At 48.9% G+C, this 15,520-nt stretch overlaps 1 protein-coding gene across 3 annotated transcripts in view; it reads left to right on the top strand.

Annotated features, from left to right (window-relative positions):
- Positions 1-1,495: 1,495 nt before the first annotated feature.
- Positions 1,496-15,520, top strand: part of LOC119386781 (alpha-(1,3)-fucosyltransferase C) — a 107,730-nt gene continuing 93,705 nt past the window's right edge. For 2 of the 3 annotated variants that reach the window (XM_037654055.2, XM_037654054.2), the window contains exon 1: positions 1,496-1,929. The gene's annotated coding sequence lies outside the window, so the exon portion shown is untranslated. Of the gene's footprint in view, positions 1,930-6,938; positions 7,049-15,520 lie in introns of those variants that run through there. The other variant, XM_049413239.1, reaches the window with a different exon arrangement.

Raw genomic sequence — 15,520 nt, 5'->3', positions numbered from 1 at the left:
ACCACAGTCGGCATTGCCTCACCATGGCGCTTGTATAGGGTCTCTTTCCTAAACGGTTTGAAGCAGTGATGTGGCTATGTGGTAGAATACTTGACTGCCGTGCAGAATGCCTAGGTTCGATTTCAGCTAGAGCCGTGATTTTGCTCTTTGCTACCATCGGGATCCTTCACTCATCGACGAAGCCCTTGACGCCTGCACAAAATTTTCTGCGACAGGGATTCCTTAATGCTTAGAATAACAGAGAGCTGAGCTAGTTGGCAAGTATTCATTCTACAAAGACAGTAGGTAAGTATATATTCATTCTAAAAAGTCGTGACTTCTTTCTTGTGTCCGTGTTTGCACAACCTGTCTTTTTGGAATGAATTCGTTAATGCTATCGCGTTTAGATTTCCGAAGTCTATTCTCGCTCACCCTCAGTTGATGTGGACTGTGAAACAAATGTGGCGCATACCCGAGTACTACAGGCCGTGTTATACGGGTATCCGCCAGACCTGACTGCTGGAAACCATTTCATGACGTACGCTACAGGCAAGTTAAGTTATTCATGCCGTGCATGACCAGTGAATCGTGTTGGTCATACACTCTTGTCTTCCTATGACAGTTTTGGTGCATACCAAGTTAAGGAGACGACCACGACACTGCCGAGGCGGAGCCTGATAGATAGATAGATAGATAGATAGATAGATAGATAGATAGATAGATAGATAGATAGATAGATAGATAGATAGATAGATAGATAGATAGATAGATAGATAGATAGATAGATAGATAGATAGATAGATAGATAGATTCTTGTTAATGTTGCGTAGCGTTTAGTATTACTTTATTTGATGATTTCCATTCGTTTTCCTTCCTAAATGACAGTGTGGATAATCCCCTTCGTGTGTATGAGCCAGTTTACCCTAGGCGACAAAAAAAAAAAACGATATTGCGTCTGAGTGCCTTAGGAACGACTAATCGACCAGGCACGGCACGTCTCCCATTTCTAGCGTCGCCTATATTGAAAGGATGAAGACGTGGCAGCCGCCTCGCCAGCCGCACATCCCGAATGCGTGCGCCGTCGTTCAAAACAAATGCAGTGCAGCTACAGGGAAGCACGCACCTGCTGTGTACAGTGACTGGCTTCAAGGCAGCGTCATCGGCAGACCTGGCCATACCGAAGTAGACATGATCAGCGGAGGAAGGACGCACAGATGAATAGGTTGACCTTTCCGAAGTCGACGCTACGTCTGCGTCATAGGAAGAACGGGAGATGATCGCGAAGATCAATGAGAACGTCACCAGTGAGGTATTTTAATTTGATCTGGCGCACGCTTTCCGAACGAACAATTCGTGAAAAATAGCAAAGAAGAAATGATCACCCGATGCAAAGAATAAGATGATGACTCGCCTATACCTCGTCAGCTGAGACATTTCAACTAAGAAGCCGCAGTAACGACCCCTTTTACGAAGCGAACATATTCGCCAAACAAGGCATCATTGGAGGAAATCCTCGACAATTGTCTCATCGTATGAACATCCCCAACATGCAGAGCACATTCGAGCATCGAGTATGAAATTTTAAACGCGCAGTGTGAAGCCCAATCGTCTGCGTCCGAATCGTTTCGCGCCCCGCGTTGCGGAGCGGAAGGTCGTAGGTCCGACTCCCGGTGGCGGAACTTTTTCTTCTGGTTTTTTTCTTTGCCAACTGTTATTCTTTATATTATACAACGTAATATCCGTGACGCAAATACGTCAGTGAGCCGTGGTGAACCCCGGCATAAAACACTTTCGTGTTAAAAGTTCTATGGGAAAGCCAGACGGAGCTGCGCACGCCCAATTCATCTTCATTGTTCAGTCGTAGCGGGAGGTATACGTTTCACAAGGAATCATCTGTCAAGAAGAGAGAACCGCGAAGAATGCTTACAAAAGAAACGTGGAGCTTCAAAGGTAAGTGTGCGAGGTAGTTCTGTAGGTTCGGTGCACATATGGTTCTATAAATGAAAGGGCGTACTTAGGACAATTGCGCGCATTATACTGGTTTGTGAACGTTTTGGCCGTGGAACGGCCTTCGTCAGAATCAGAACTTTGACCAGCGCGCACGCGCATGTGCGTGTTTGTGTGTGTGTGCGTGTGTCGTTTGTGTGTGTGTGTGTGTGTGTGTGTTTGTGTGTGTGCGTGCGTGCGCATGTGTGTGTGTGTGATTGTGTTGGACTGACCTACAGTACTAAAATTTATGAGGCATTGATGGCATTAAGTGAAATAAATTTGGCTTAACAGGGGTTAGTGGCGCGTGAAATGCTTTAAGTCGCACTGTACTTCCATCGGCAGTGTATAATGCCTCGATGGTGTTTTGACATAACTGTGTCAATGACATTTTTATTGCAAACTACTCAACAGAAATACTGTTGATGAAATATTTCTTCAATTTCATTTCAAAGGAATTGCGACAATAAAAATTTTATTGCAACGTGCTCAACCGAAATATTGTTTGGGAACTATGTTCTCAATGGTATTTCGACAGAAGAGACAATGGAATTTTGATTGCAAAGTGCTCAACAGAAATATTGTTTAAGATTATGTCTTCAATGGTATTTCGACCGAAGTGAGTCAATGAATTTTTATTGCAAAGTGCTCAACCGAAAATTGTTTACGAACTATGTACTCAATCGTATTTCGGTAGAAATTAGTCAATGAAATAATTATTGCTAAGTGTTCAACAGAAATATTGTTGAGGAAATATTCCCTCAATGGTTTCACTGTTGGATTGAGTCAATGACATTTTTTGGGAACTGCTCAACAAAAATGTCGTTGACGAAGTGTTTAAACAAATCAATGAGTATTGCGGAATTATTGATGATCAATAAAGTCAATAATTCGATCATATTCCGACAATGAAAAATCAATAGTCATTTTGATAAGGGATAAAGCCGCCAACTACTGGGGGATTTATCGCGTAGACACGCGAGTTGCCATCTGTGCGATGACGACACATTTCTTTTCCTTTTTCCCACTCTCAATGATGTGTTCACGGTGGCAGACTATTTATAGGGTGACATAAGCGCCGGACCGCAATTACAACTACGTCGTGTTATTGCTGCATACTAATACGACGCTGCCTATCCCCTTTGTCGCCACTGGCGCAGCACTGCGACCGTCGCGAGATCATTTGTGAGTCATATATGTTAACGACGAGACCACGCAAGCGCGTAATTGGGACTTGAGAAAGCTTTACGAGCGCTCCGGCGTTCGCGAAGTCTCGGAACCAATCAGTCAACTTGCTTAGTCTTACTACTTCAGACAACTTGCTTAGTCAAGCTGCGGACCTTCTCCCGGGAAACTTGTTTACACCCTGGTAAAATCACCTGACCTTTTCCTTTGCTCTTTTAATCTCTTTGTCCCTTTTCCCTAGCGTAGGGTGGCAAAGTGCACGTGTGCCAGCTTTACCTCCACGCCTTACTTCCTGTCCTCCTACTCCTCCTACTGAGGTACATATCTCTTGAACTCATTTAAAATTGATTAAAAATTCCGCTTTGTTAAAGTAAAGCGCAGTGTTCTAATCATCGCGGTTCTCAGTTGCTGAACCGAAAGAAGCACTTTCGATTTCGGCAGCGGCGGTCGCATTTCTATGGACGGAAATGCTAGAGGCCCGTGTACTGTGCGTTTTCAGTGAACGTTAAGGAACCCCAGGTGGCCTAAATTATCCGCAGCCACCAAGTACGGCCACGGCCGTTACATAAAAAAAAAAAAAAAAACAGGTGCGGCCTGCTGCGTCGCGTCGCCGTCAAAGCGAGCGCGCGTCGGCTGAGCGGCAGCCGTTTTGGGTGAGGGCGCCACTAGTACAGTACTCAAGACAGACGCCGGTTCGTGTTACTGTGTGGTCGGCTCAGGATTTGTGCGTGTCCGTGTGCTTTTTCGTGTGTTTTCTGGTGTCTTTCTTGTGTGTGACCGCGCGTGTGGGCAGCTTGCCTCATATTTCCTGCGCCTGAGTACGGTTTTTTTTGGTGCGCGCGTGCGTGGCAGACGGTTTTTTCTGGCGGTGTGATGACGCGAAGCTGTTGTGTGCCGCTGTGCAACTCGAACGAGTGAAAAGACACTACTGTGTAGTACCACGTATTCCCATGCGATCTACAGTGTCGGGAAGCGTAATATTCGTAACAGAGCACTTCTTTTTGTCACAAACGAGCGCTAAAACAGGCGCGCGCCGCCGCATCCTGAAGACAGCATCAAGTCACCGCCCGATTGTTCCCTCCAACGGGCGTGCGCAACGGAACAAAATGAAAAGAAAAGCATCAAAAGGTGCCCAGGCGTGCCCTCACCCTCTCCACCGAAGATGCCGTCGCGACAGCCAAACGCCCGCGCAGATTGGGAGAATTCAAGAAATCGAAGTGGAACCGACCGTTTCCGCAGACGAACCGGCGAGACGCATCCCTTTCCCCTAGCTGTCGCTGTGCTACTGCCGAACAATAACTTGGAGTGTTCGCGAAAACGGGAAGGATTTTGTCCACGTGCCGTTTCCTTATATTGTCTCGTTTCGGAAATAAACTTCAGTTGTAAGTCAGCGCTTGTCTGTGTTTCTTCCTGGTCCTTCGTCCTTTTTTGCGCTGTTAGTAACATTCGGGAAGGATCGAAACGAGAGACGACGGAGGGTAGGACACGGTATGCCGGCTCCGGTGAGCCAGCTGTGTGACATCACTGATCCTCGCGCGTGCGCAGCACGGCTCATGAAGATCCACGCGAAATTGGCTCGGGCTAGGCAAGTGTAGCTATCGCTACAAAACACGCGCTGGCAAAGAACGAGTACTGATAACACCCCAAGGTAATGGTCGCTGAAAGCTTCAGCTAAAAAATGCTGCGTACATCCACCGAGGATTGAATACTAGAAGCTACCGCCTACGTCACTGAAATGCTAGTCTTACCACCAACTGACGGTGATAAGGTGTGCTCGTTTATTCCAAACATTGCAGGATCACCGTAGAACACCGTCACGTCGACGGAAATACTAGATGGCGCCCTCACTTTTCCGGTTTGCTCAATAGCCAATCAGCGCGCACCAAAGGCGATACTTTTGCGATTGTCGCATTTTGCGATCGTTTGAGAATACGGCCCCAGGTGTTGCTTGTGTAACCGACTGGGTCATCTCGGTAACAATTTTCATACCAACTTTAAGCGTCCCTGTTTGATGAAATACTTTATATATATATATAGGCAAGCGGGGCACAAAGCCGACGTATGTAGCAACGAGGGCAGAGAAGCTCACCAAGCAGGCTGTGTATGCCCCGTCAAAAGGGCAAGGAGGAGAGCCAATGGCGACTTCGTCGAGCTTAAAGCGGGATAAAGATCCCCGTCTTGGGTGCCGTGATGACACCTCGCCATATAGGCCTGACTAAAGGAATGCCTGCGCTTACTCGAGAAATAGCTAGAAGGCAAATCACGGTATGAATAGGTACCGCAAGCAGCACTTTTATTGTGCGAAATGACTTGGTCCGTGACAGCGATCTCACGGACAATACCAGCCTGGTTTGCTTGATTGATGATTCAATTCGAAGGCTCCCCGAAGCCAAGATTGTGGTCGACACTCCTTACTACATTGGAATATTCACTGCCCTGTGCATGAACAGCCCCCTATACGACCAAGTAGTGGGAAACATCGACGGAGCTCTATCGCCAAACAATCCAAAGCGTTTGGGAGAAGACCCGGATATCGAACTTTCGTCAGCTCGGAAACCTCGAAGAAAAACAACAGCGGAAGAGAACGCCAAGGAAACTGTCGCCCGAGCTCAAGCTGCAGCGGACGTACACTGTTAGAGCGCCATCCCAAGAAGAATCCAGCGCGGACTCTAAACAAGTCAGAGGAGCCATCTCCGCAGATGTTAGAGAATGACAGTCGTGAACCACCAACGGTCACCGTAGCGCATGGGAAGACGCGTCGTGCAGGTGGTGCTGCGATTTTCCGGCCGCCGCGAGAGGAAGTGAATAGGGTTACAATGAGCGAAGCCTCAACAGCAGAGTTCCAAAGCGAACCACAAACGAGGATGGCACATAGCAAGCGCTACGTTCCTGCGAATCAAAACATCACAACGTTCGCCGCTCAAAGCACTCAATGAAAATGTTCAATTGCGAGAAGCCATCCAAACGCCGACAGCATATTCACGAATGCGACGATCCCTCATCGCTGTCAACCGTGGCCGAACGCACAGCACGCGAGATTCATCCTCCAATACCATGGCCCGAAACGCCTCGAAAGAAGAAAAAGAGGAAGGACAAAAGCGGAGCGAGCGAGGACCGCAAGCAGTGTCGTAAACGTGAGATAGGCGGCACGGCACTCTCAGGATAGGTAGGGTGCCTTGATGCGCGTTTTGTCCGGCGCACACATCGAGGCACACTAAGGATAGGTGTCGCATTTGAAGGTGTTTGAAGGTTGTGATATTCAGTGCGTTTGTATTATTAGATCCTGTGTAAAATTTGTGTGGCGAGTGAGCCAAATGTGTTCCCGTGACGTTATGTAAACAATATAATTGATATTTTTGTAATAGTTTTAAGTGCGCAACTGTGTATTCGCTTTGTATTGTATGAATTGTGCAATTGAGTGTTGCACCTATGTACGTGAGTTTATCTTTAATGTACTGTGAAATTGAATTGCACTGTGAATGACGGCAGGGAGTGACATATCTATCATTACAGTGTAAATTTCCACTTTATGCAGATGTAATGCAAATCAGAATCGTGTGTGTAATGGTAGCTCGAGGCCTCGCTAGTTACTTTTAAATTGTTTTAACAGAATCTGCATCTCTAACTACAAATTCTATATTTTTCCTGAGCTAGGCAGCTACAGCTGCGTCGAAAATGTGAAGCTCTGCAGCCGTGATAGAAGCGGCAGTCACATGGGCAGCCGGCATTTTTAAGCATGAGCACAGATGTTAAAAACAGCCATCCTGTGTTCCGGCGAATACATATCTCATTGTTGTAGTAGAGATCAGTTTCGTCAGGCTTATTTGATAATTCGCTATGCACCTGCGTCAAGGGCAGTTCGTGTTGTAGATGCCGGCGTATGTGCATACCGATCACCGTAAGTACACCATGCATTTGCATTCGTCATATTTTGCCGCAACATCGTCTTAATTCCGTGCAAAGACTGCTACTGGCTTTTATAATGCATCTGCAGTACGCATGAAATGGCCAAATATTTATATGCCAACTAAAGCGGTGGCTTTCAGAAGCCTAATGAAAGAACACGCGGTGCTTGTTTAGTGCTAAAGGAAAATTTCCAGCGCAAAAATAAGACATTCACCAGAAATTAGAAAAAAAGTTAGCCCTAAAACCTTTTCCAAAGACCTATGTACGGTATGCTAAAACGGCTCTAAAAGTAAAATCATTGCTAAACAGCTCTAGTGGCTATGGGGGTAAAATAATGGACAGGGCAAAGCGCTGTGTGACAACAGCCTTTTTTCAGTTCGCTGTTTCACTTGGCTCATCATTCACGCTGTTTCGCCATGCTGTGCACCAATCAACTGTAGCAGCGAAGCGTCTTTGTACTAACACTAAACAACCGAATTCAGTTACGACAGTACACGTAATTTCTCAGTGCCTACCTAAACGTTTTCATGATGCAGCATACATAGACGTCAGACTCTGCCCAGGCGGCGCTGCGAAAAACACCGCCACCAGCACCCTCATCGCAGCCCTGGCTCTAACTGGGTAGTACAAGGAGAGCAGTCCGCAAGCGAATGTGCATAGGCAACAATAAAACCCCCCTCTTTCGTTGGTGTCCAGGCGCGGTTTCCTAAAAATCAAGGACATGGAAAGCTTCTTCCGCCAATCCACACTTCAGTAACAAAGGAAGCTGATCAAAGCGAACTGCGAGTACCATGCAAAAGAAGCTTTAGATATTCCGGCGCGCTGCAACTCGCAAGTACAAGCGAGCATCGCACGATATCGAGTTCGAGGCAAGCCCTCCGACATCCTTCTCTAGCTCCTAAATGCGTTAAAATCGGGTATATACGTAATATCAAAGCGTTGAAGTACATACACGATCAATTTACTTAGCTGTGCATCTTACGATCAGTGGTACAAAACTCGCTTTATCAGGAACGAATGGCCCCGGCGATTTTCGCCTTTTTAGTTGCATTCTCCCTTAATTTATCTCTCGCTTCCTGTGCATTGGACTGTTTTATTACGCATCCTCAAATGATCTCTTGATGGTCGTCTTCCGTTTGTATACACTGCAAATGGGGACACGTGCGTGTCCACATTCGCGGAATACAACCAAAGGCAAAACCGTGGCCTCCGAGATAGCTACGGCAACCGCGGAGGCCACGGGAAAAACAAACCTGAAGGTGGTCACGACCAACGTTTTGAGATTTACTTGTACGACGCACGTGTTAGCTAGTTAGCGCCGGAACTCAAGAGCCTTCAAAACGTACGTGCGCGATGCTGTGTGGTGACGACCAACTCTGATTATATACGCGTGTTCAGTCTGCCTCTAGCTGCTCAGTGCTCACTTCGTGTTACGCGGCACGCACCGCCGTCAGAGCATCTGCTGAGCTTCATAGTCAAGGTTACCGCTGTTCTCCATCAGGGCTACGCAGAACAACAGCAGACAGGGGCGTATCCAGGGGGGGGGGGCACACCGGCCCCGTGTCCCCCCCCCCCCGATTTTTTTTTTCTGCCATGGTATACAGACCACAAAATGGCACTCGACCACACTTACCTGGCCGGACCCCACGTCGTATCAAGGGCGTGTCCCCCTCCCCGAAAAAAATTTCTGCCTACCCCACTGACAGCACAGCCACATTATCATACTTTCTCATGCCTTTTTGAATTACGTGGTGGTGAAGTTTTACGGTTTCATACGTCAACTGTTCGTGGCATCCTCGTCGGAGAACTGACCGCAGGCACTGTAACGCCGGTTTTGAATCAGAAAACACAGCCCATTTACTTGGTCTTTCAGTATCAATAAATTCTAGTGCGCTGCGCAGAGCCGCGAGTTCTGCCGCCGTAGATGTCGTCGCATGTGAAGTTTTAAGACGCAGACTTATCCCTTGTGATGGTATAACCACCGCACCACCAGAACTGGACGACGTAGTCGAGCCATCCGATATTGACTTCCAGTGGTTACCTGGCCACTGTGGAATCAGTGGAAATGATTCCGCCGATCACGCTGCTCGCGCATCACACCAGGAAGCAAACATTGTCCCAATTCCGCTTTCAAGGACAGACGCTGCAAGGCAGATTCGACAACTGGCCCGCAGTCTCACACTTACGGAGTGGAACGCACCAAGCATCAGACATACCAGACTACATCAACTGAACCCTTCACTGCAACTCCAACCTCCATCCGGCCTTCATCGACGCGAAGCTTCGCTTCTCTATCGCCTTTGGTTGGGAGTTGCTTTTACGAAGGCATATACAACGTTAATCGGAATGACGGACAGCGCGGCGTGTGATGTTTGCGGCACCGAAGAAGACATCGAACACCTGCTGTGCCACTGCCCTCGTTTTTCCTCGGAGCGACAAGTACTGTCCAACGCACTGCGGCGACTGGATGATAGGCCAATTTCCGTGCAGGTGCTACTACAGCACCGTCCACATCTCTCGGCGGCCCACAAGGCAGTGAAAGCACTCTTGTGTTTTTTGAGAACGACGGGCTTATGCGAACGCCTCTGACTTGTGGTGCAATCCCGCACGCTGTAGTGAATGCACTGCATCTCTTCTCTCTCTCTCTCTCTCTTATTTTTTTTTCTCTTTCCTCCCTTCTATTTCTCATCTTTCTATTCCCCTTCCCCGACCCCCCAGTGTAGGGTAGCCAACCGGAAGTGTTTCTGGTTAACCTCCCTGCCTTCTCCTTTTGCTGTTTCCTTCCTTCCTCATGCGACCGGCTGTGGAGAACGCGGGGCTCTTCGCTTACCCAACACGCTCGCAACGGCCCGTATCCAGCGCTCACGCCTTTCTTCTTTGTGCGACAACTATGGAAATCGGTAAAACTGAATCTTGTTATTCAGTCTTTTACGTCCGTGGCAATTCACAACGCAGCTGTAGCATTGATTGTGGCGTTTCTTCGTAGCGTGCGAAGTGATGTCGTCTCCTGTTTTGTTTTCGCCGTCGTTCTCGCGAGTGATCCAGCAAGCACTTCATAACGGTTCGGTGGCGCGTCCGACTAGCGGCGAGAAATTCGCAGCTCTCGCTCTGAGTGTTCAATGCGCAAACATACGCGATAATAAGCTCAATCGTTGCTTCGCACTCGCTAGTTGCACCTGGTCCCACAGCAAACTGTGCGAGGGAGTCGGTCTTTGTACTACCCAATACTGCTCCGACAAGTGGCGCCACGCGTCTTGGAAACTCCAGAGTCTGACGTCTATAGGGGGCCATAGGTAACAAATGTGAAATGTGCGTTGCCACGCCACCTTGTCGTGCCATATGGATTTCATCTGCTCGGTGTTTACCTTTTGGCCGGCTTAAAAGAGTCGCACAGCCTTCGAATTGTTACCGCATGTTCCAGCTCGGAAGCTAAGGAACGCCTTAGTCAACGTAAAATACAAGTTGCGGAGAGAAACTTTCACGGGTGCTGTTTACGCCATAGGCTGCCATGATTGTGGCAAGCAGTACATCGGTGAGTGAGGTGGCTTCAAGGAAAGAGTCAAACAACACAAATAACGCCAGGAAACAACACGTTGCCTCGAATGCCTTCGCTGAGCACGTGGAATCTACAGGCCACCAAATTGAGTGGTCAAGTGCACGTGTTCTGGCCAAAGAAAAGAAGCTTGCATCATGCCTACACCTGTAATCCCTGCATATACAGACGACTGCCCACACGCTCAACAGGAGTGATGGGACGCTTCTGACAATGTACTATCTTTGCTTACGTCAAGTACTTAGGTGTACTTAAATAGGCTGTGCCATCCTTATGGCTTTTATTGTGAACAAGTCTTCAGTATGGGGGGCCGACCCGTCAAGTAAACTGTGCTCCTTTTTTGGTCGGTGTATCTTTTCGTGTTAACACTACAGTGAGAAGATGGGCGACCCAGTCTGTGAAAATGGGCGACCAGCGAAGCTGACGGGTGCTCTGGTGTCTCTGCTTTCAGTGTCATTCTTCAAAAACGCGCTGCTCCTCGTGCCTTCTCACAATGCTCGGAAGTCTCTTACTTGCTACAGGCGACCGTGCCAACGCAGCGGCTAGACTCGAATACCGTGGCGAAACACGTACTAGAGGGCACCAGATGTTTTCACACCTTGTCCTGTAGAGAGCCTTTATTCCACTGCCACAAAATTCAACGCAGCCTTAATCGAAAGTGCTCTGCTTTTACATTTGTTTTCCGTTTCGTTCACAAGGCCTTCACATTTTTTCTGATATATTCACTTCTTGCAAGCGTGGCTGTGCATCCCAGTGGTTAAGACACTAACCTTCGGAGCGTAGGGTTAGCGTCCACTGTAATGCATTAGCTTCTTTCGCTACACCACAGAGGCACTATAGGTTCCACTATAGGCACAGACTCGGTGGTACAGTGATTACGATGCTCGGCTGCTGACTCGAAAGTTGGGGTTTTATCCCGACCATGGCTGTCGCATTTCGATGGAGGCGACACATATATACCCGTTATATTTTGCTACAACATCGTCTTAATATATGTGTGGTGCATTGCCACACAATGCAAAAAAAAATGTTGCATTGCGTCTTAATACATCGTCTTATAACTGTGTGGTGCATTGCTGCACCACAAAGTTTTCGGTTCCTTCTCCCCCAGAAAAAGTAGTAGGTTCACGCGCGGACGATATAGTCTCGATCTTCCCACATGAAGGATGTCGGTCTGGTGACCTAGTGCAGCGACGCTGTGGTCGATCTTGTAGTTTACAGCAGAGATCTTGAGTATGATCGTATACGGTCCTTCCATTATTGCACTAAGTTTGCCGCGGTTGGAGCGCCATGGTGTTTCGAATAGGACAAATTTCCTCACTTGAAGCTCTGATGGAAGAAATTTCTTGTCGTATACGAGCTTATTGGTCTTGTGATACGCCAGTGAATTGCGGACCGGATTTGCGCGAGCTTTCTAGTGGTATTCTGCAACGTCAGAGAGGAGGTAGGGCGCGATTGTGTGCCATGCATAAGGAAACAGGGTGGGCAACCCGTGGCCTCGTGCGGTGTTTTGTTTTACTCTTCGATAACGCCAGGAAGAAGGCGCTTCCATGGTTTTCGGGGTTCGTCGTTGAACTAGCAGCGGAGGCGAGTTACTATGGGCCGATTAGTGCGCTCATTTAGGCCATTACACTGCGGTCGTTGTGAGCTTGTAAAGAGCTTATCAATGTTGTTGCGCTTAAGGAATTGCTCCAATTTGCCGGCAGTGAGTCCTGCGCCGCGGTCTAAAGGAACTTCCTAAGATTTCCAGCAACGAAGATATCTTCAAGCAAGACATGTAGGCGTCGCAAGTCTCATTCCTATTTGCAAAAGGCCACACATAACGGGTGGCATGATCAATGGCCAAGCAAATAAATTTTTGGGGGGAACCGGAGTTAGCAAAGCCTCCGATAGTGTCCATGGCTAGAAGAATCAGATTTTTCGTATCCCTCTGCGCGCCACTATGGTTATTCCATTCTCATTGCTGGGCGGTTTGTCGTGCGGATGCTCTAGGAGTTGGTCAGCAAATAAGAGTTCAATAATCGGGGTTCGAGACAGTGCATCGGCTTGGATGTTGTTAATGCCCTTTTGGTGCTTGATAGTCACGTCGTACATGGCGAGCTTCAAGGACCATCGGAACAGATGGCCTCGAGGCTTTTTTTTTCAAGCCACTGCAACGCCGCGTGATTAGTGATCACCGAAAAGTTTCCCGTGTAGTTTATTGTTGGTGTTGTTGTTGAAAATTTTTCCGTGTAGATAACTGTGTCATTTATCGATGGCGTTAATAATTGCTAACCATTCAGGTTCTGTGACGGCGTAATTGAATTCATGTTTTAGTAGCGTGCATGAATGGTATGTAGTTGGATGCTCTCGACCTTTATCGTCAGCCTGCTTTAAGATGGCGCCCATAACTTTGCTAGATGCATCGCAGTATAGCACGCAAGCTTTCGCGGCAACGTAGATGTTATGAATGGGCCTTTCCGTTACACATTTCTTGAGCTCAGTAAAAGCCAGCTCACAGTACGAATTCCAATTACAGGTGGCGCCTTCGCTGAGTAGGGGCGTCATTGGTTGAGTAATTTCACTGAAGCGGGGGATGTACCGAGGGTAAACATTGACAGTCCCGGAAAAATTCTGTAACTCTTTAGGGCATGATGGTGTCGGAAACCGTAGGATTGCGTACACGCTGCTTTGTTTCAGAGTCACTGTCCCATTTGAAGTCCTGTGTACCAGATACACAACGGAGGCTTGTGCGAATTGACGTTTCTTCAATTTCAGCGTAACACATTCGCTTTTAAACACTTTTAAAATGGTATTTAGATGCTTCAGGTGGTCTGAGAACGTGTCAGAATAGACGACAATGTCATCGAAGTAATTCGTGACGTGCGTCAAGTGTTTTTTTTTTTTTTGTCAATACAGACTAAACAGCCAGTTCGAAAATGGCTGAAGCGTTTCTTAGGCTAAAACGCATGACAAGCCACTCGCAGCGACCGGCACGTCTGACATGCTCTTTTGGAATGTCTTTTGGATGCATCTTTTGACAGCACTCCCATAGCGGCGCTTCCACGCATCCTCTCTGCACAGAGCATGGGATCATCCCACCAGGAAACGCCGTCCACGCTTTCCGTGGCATGGGCGCTGTTCCCATGACTCTGACGACCACCGAGCGGCAAAAGGCTGCCGACCGAGCTACCTTGATTCATGACATCGACGCTCTTATTGCGGCTACAACCGCCTACTCCGCGGCGGCCGCCAGCGGCTCTTCCGGCGGTCAACCCAGCGACGCAGCGGAGACCATCCGCACCGCGGTGGGCCTCTCACAGCGACGAGAGTGCATGGCGTCACCTTATTCCGGTTTCTCAACCCCCATTGTGAGTTTTGGGGCCCCCGTAATCTCAGCGGACACTGCCGCTAGTTCTTCAAGCTCCTTGCTCGACCAACTTACGGATGTCATGAGGGCGACATCCTTGCTGGCTCAGGAGCTAGACAGTTTCGCTTCGAGAATTTCCGGGTCCTCGTGGGACACATCAACATCAGTGGCTCCGTGGGAGCTACCGGTGATCCAAGATTACGCCTATGTATGGGTGGATACCATCAATGCGGTCGGCTATCGCCTCGCCTGGGCGGAAAAGCAGAATTCGCTGGTGGCCGTCGACCACTTTCGTGATGCCTCCGAGGCATGGCATGCCTACGAAGGCGTCAGGCAGCGGTCGTGGTCTGAGTGGTGTGCGAAGTTCACAAGTCTATTTCGGTCCCTTTCTAATACCTGCGACCAGCTCCCTGCCTACCCATTTTCTGCCACGGCTAAGGGCTGTGAGAATCACAACCTAGCCAGTGCAGCTTGAGCCTCCATCATCCTGCCTTGGCTCAATGACCGAGATCGTCAAGGGCACCATCCCCACGCTGCAGCTGCGCCCTATAACCCCTCGACACAGAGAACGTCGACTGCCCTGCCGGTGGAACTCACCCCTGATGATGTACACCGCTGCAGCTCTCTGAGTGTGCGTCGGTAGGCGATGCCAGCCCAATACCGCCAGAGGCTGAGAGCTTTTGCCAGCAACATCAGTCGGAGAAGGTGCTCTCCCGCTCCCCATCACGTGAACACGCGGACGCACCGGCTGCTGCCGTACAGGACACTCCGCTTCTCCACCAACCAGACCAGTCAAATGATGCCAACAACATAGCCTTCCCACGTCGGAGCCGCATCCCTGGACGTCACCGCAGTTGTTGACTGAGTATGCGGACATCCGCCCCTAGAGCCTCAGAGAAGAAGACCCCAAAGGAAACGAAAACTCCAAGCATCCGATACTCTTAAAGGCCATGTCGAACTACAACTGTTCGAAGAGTGATGCACCGGTACGGAGACACACAGAATTGCTCAGCAGAGGGCTTCTCATCTTTCGCAGGCCATCAGTGTCGCCAAGCGCTCAACAGGGAAATATATAGCACCTAGACGGGACAAGCGTAAGCCAGTCTTGAGGCTATGCCAGCACAGCCACTCTCGCCCCCCTCACCCCCAGAATTTGCGGCAACTCGGCCAGACAAGTCGCGGCGTGCACAAGTTCGACCACCGCGGCACGGTCAATGCCGCCCTCCGGAGAATTATTTGCAAGAATATATAGACAGGGTGCAGCGTTGGGAAGGCCAGCCACCAGGGGCATCTTTCGCAGAGTATCACATTAAGTCGCCGCGTGACGGACACCGTCCGGCACGCAACAACCAAGGCCGACCGCCAGAGGCATCGTTGGCACTTCATCAAACCAAGTCACTGCGTGGCCCAGACCGACCGACAAGCAACACACAATGCAGCCCTCCAGAGGCGATTTCGCAGCTCGCCTTGCAATGTCGCAGCGTGCCCGAGTTTAAAGGGGCCCTGCGACACAATTTGAGCATGTCTTTTTCATCGGTTCTTCTGGTACTATGGAATGCACC

This window comes from Rhipicephalus sanguineus, chromosome 3 (genome assembly GCF_013339695.2).
Source record: "Rhipicephalus sanguineus isolate Rsan-2018 chromosome 3, BIME_Rsan_1.4, whole genome shotgun sequence".
NCBI lineage: Eukaryota > Metazoa > Arthropoda > Arachnida > Ixodida > Ixodidae > Rhipicephalus > Rhipicephalus sanguineus.
The sequence above is the reverse complement of the archived record's forward strand: the minus strand, read 5'-3'. Positions and strand labels throughout refer to the sequence as shown.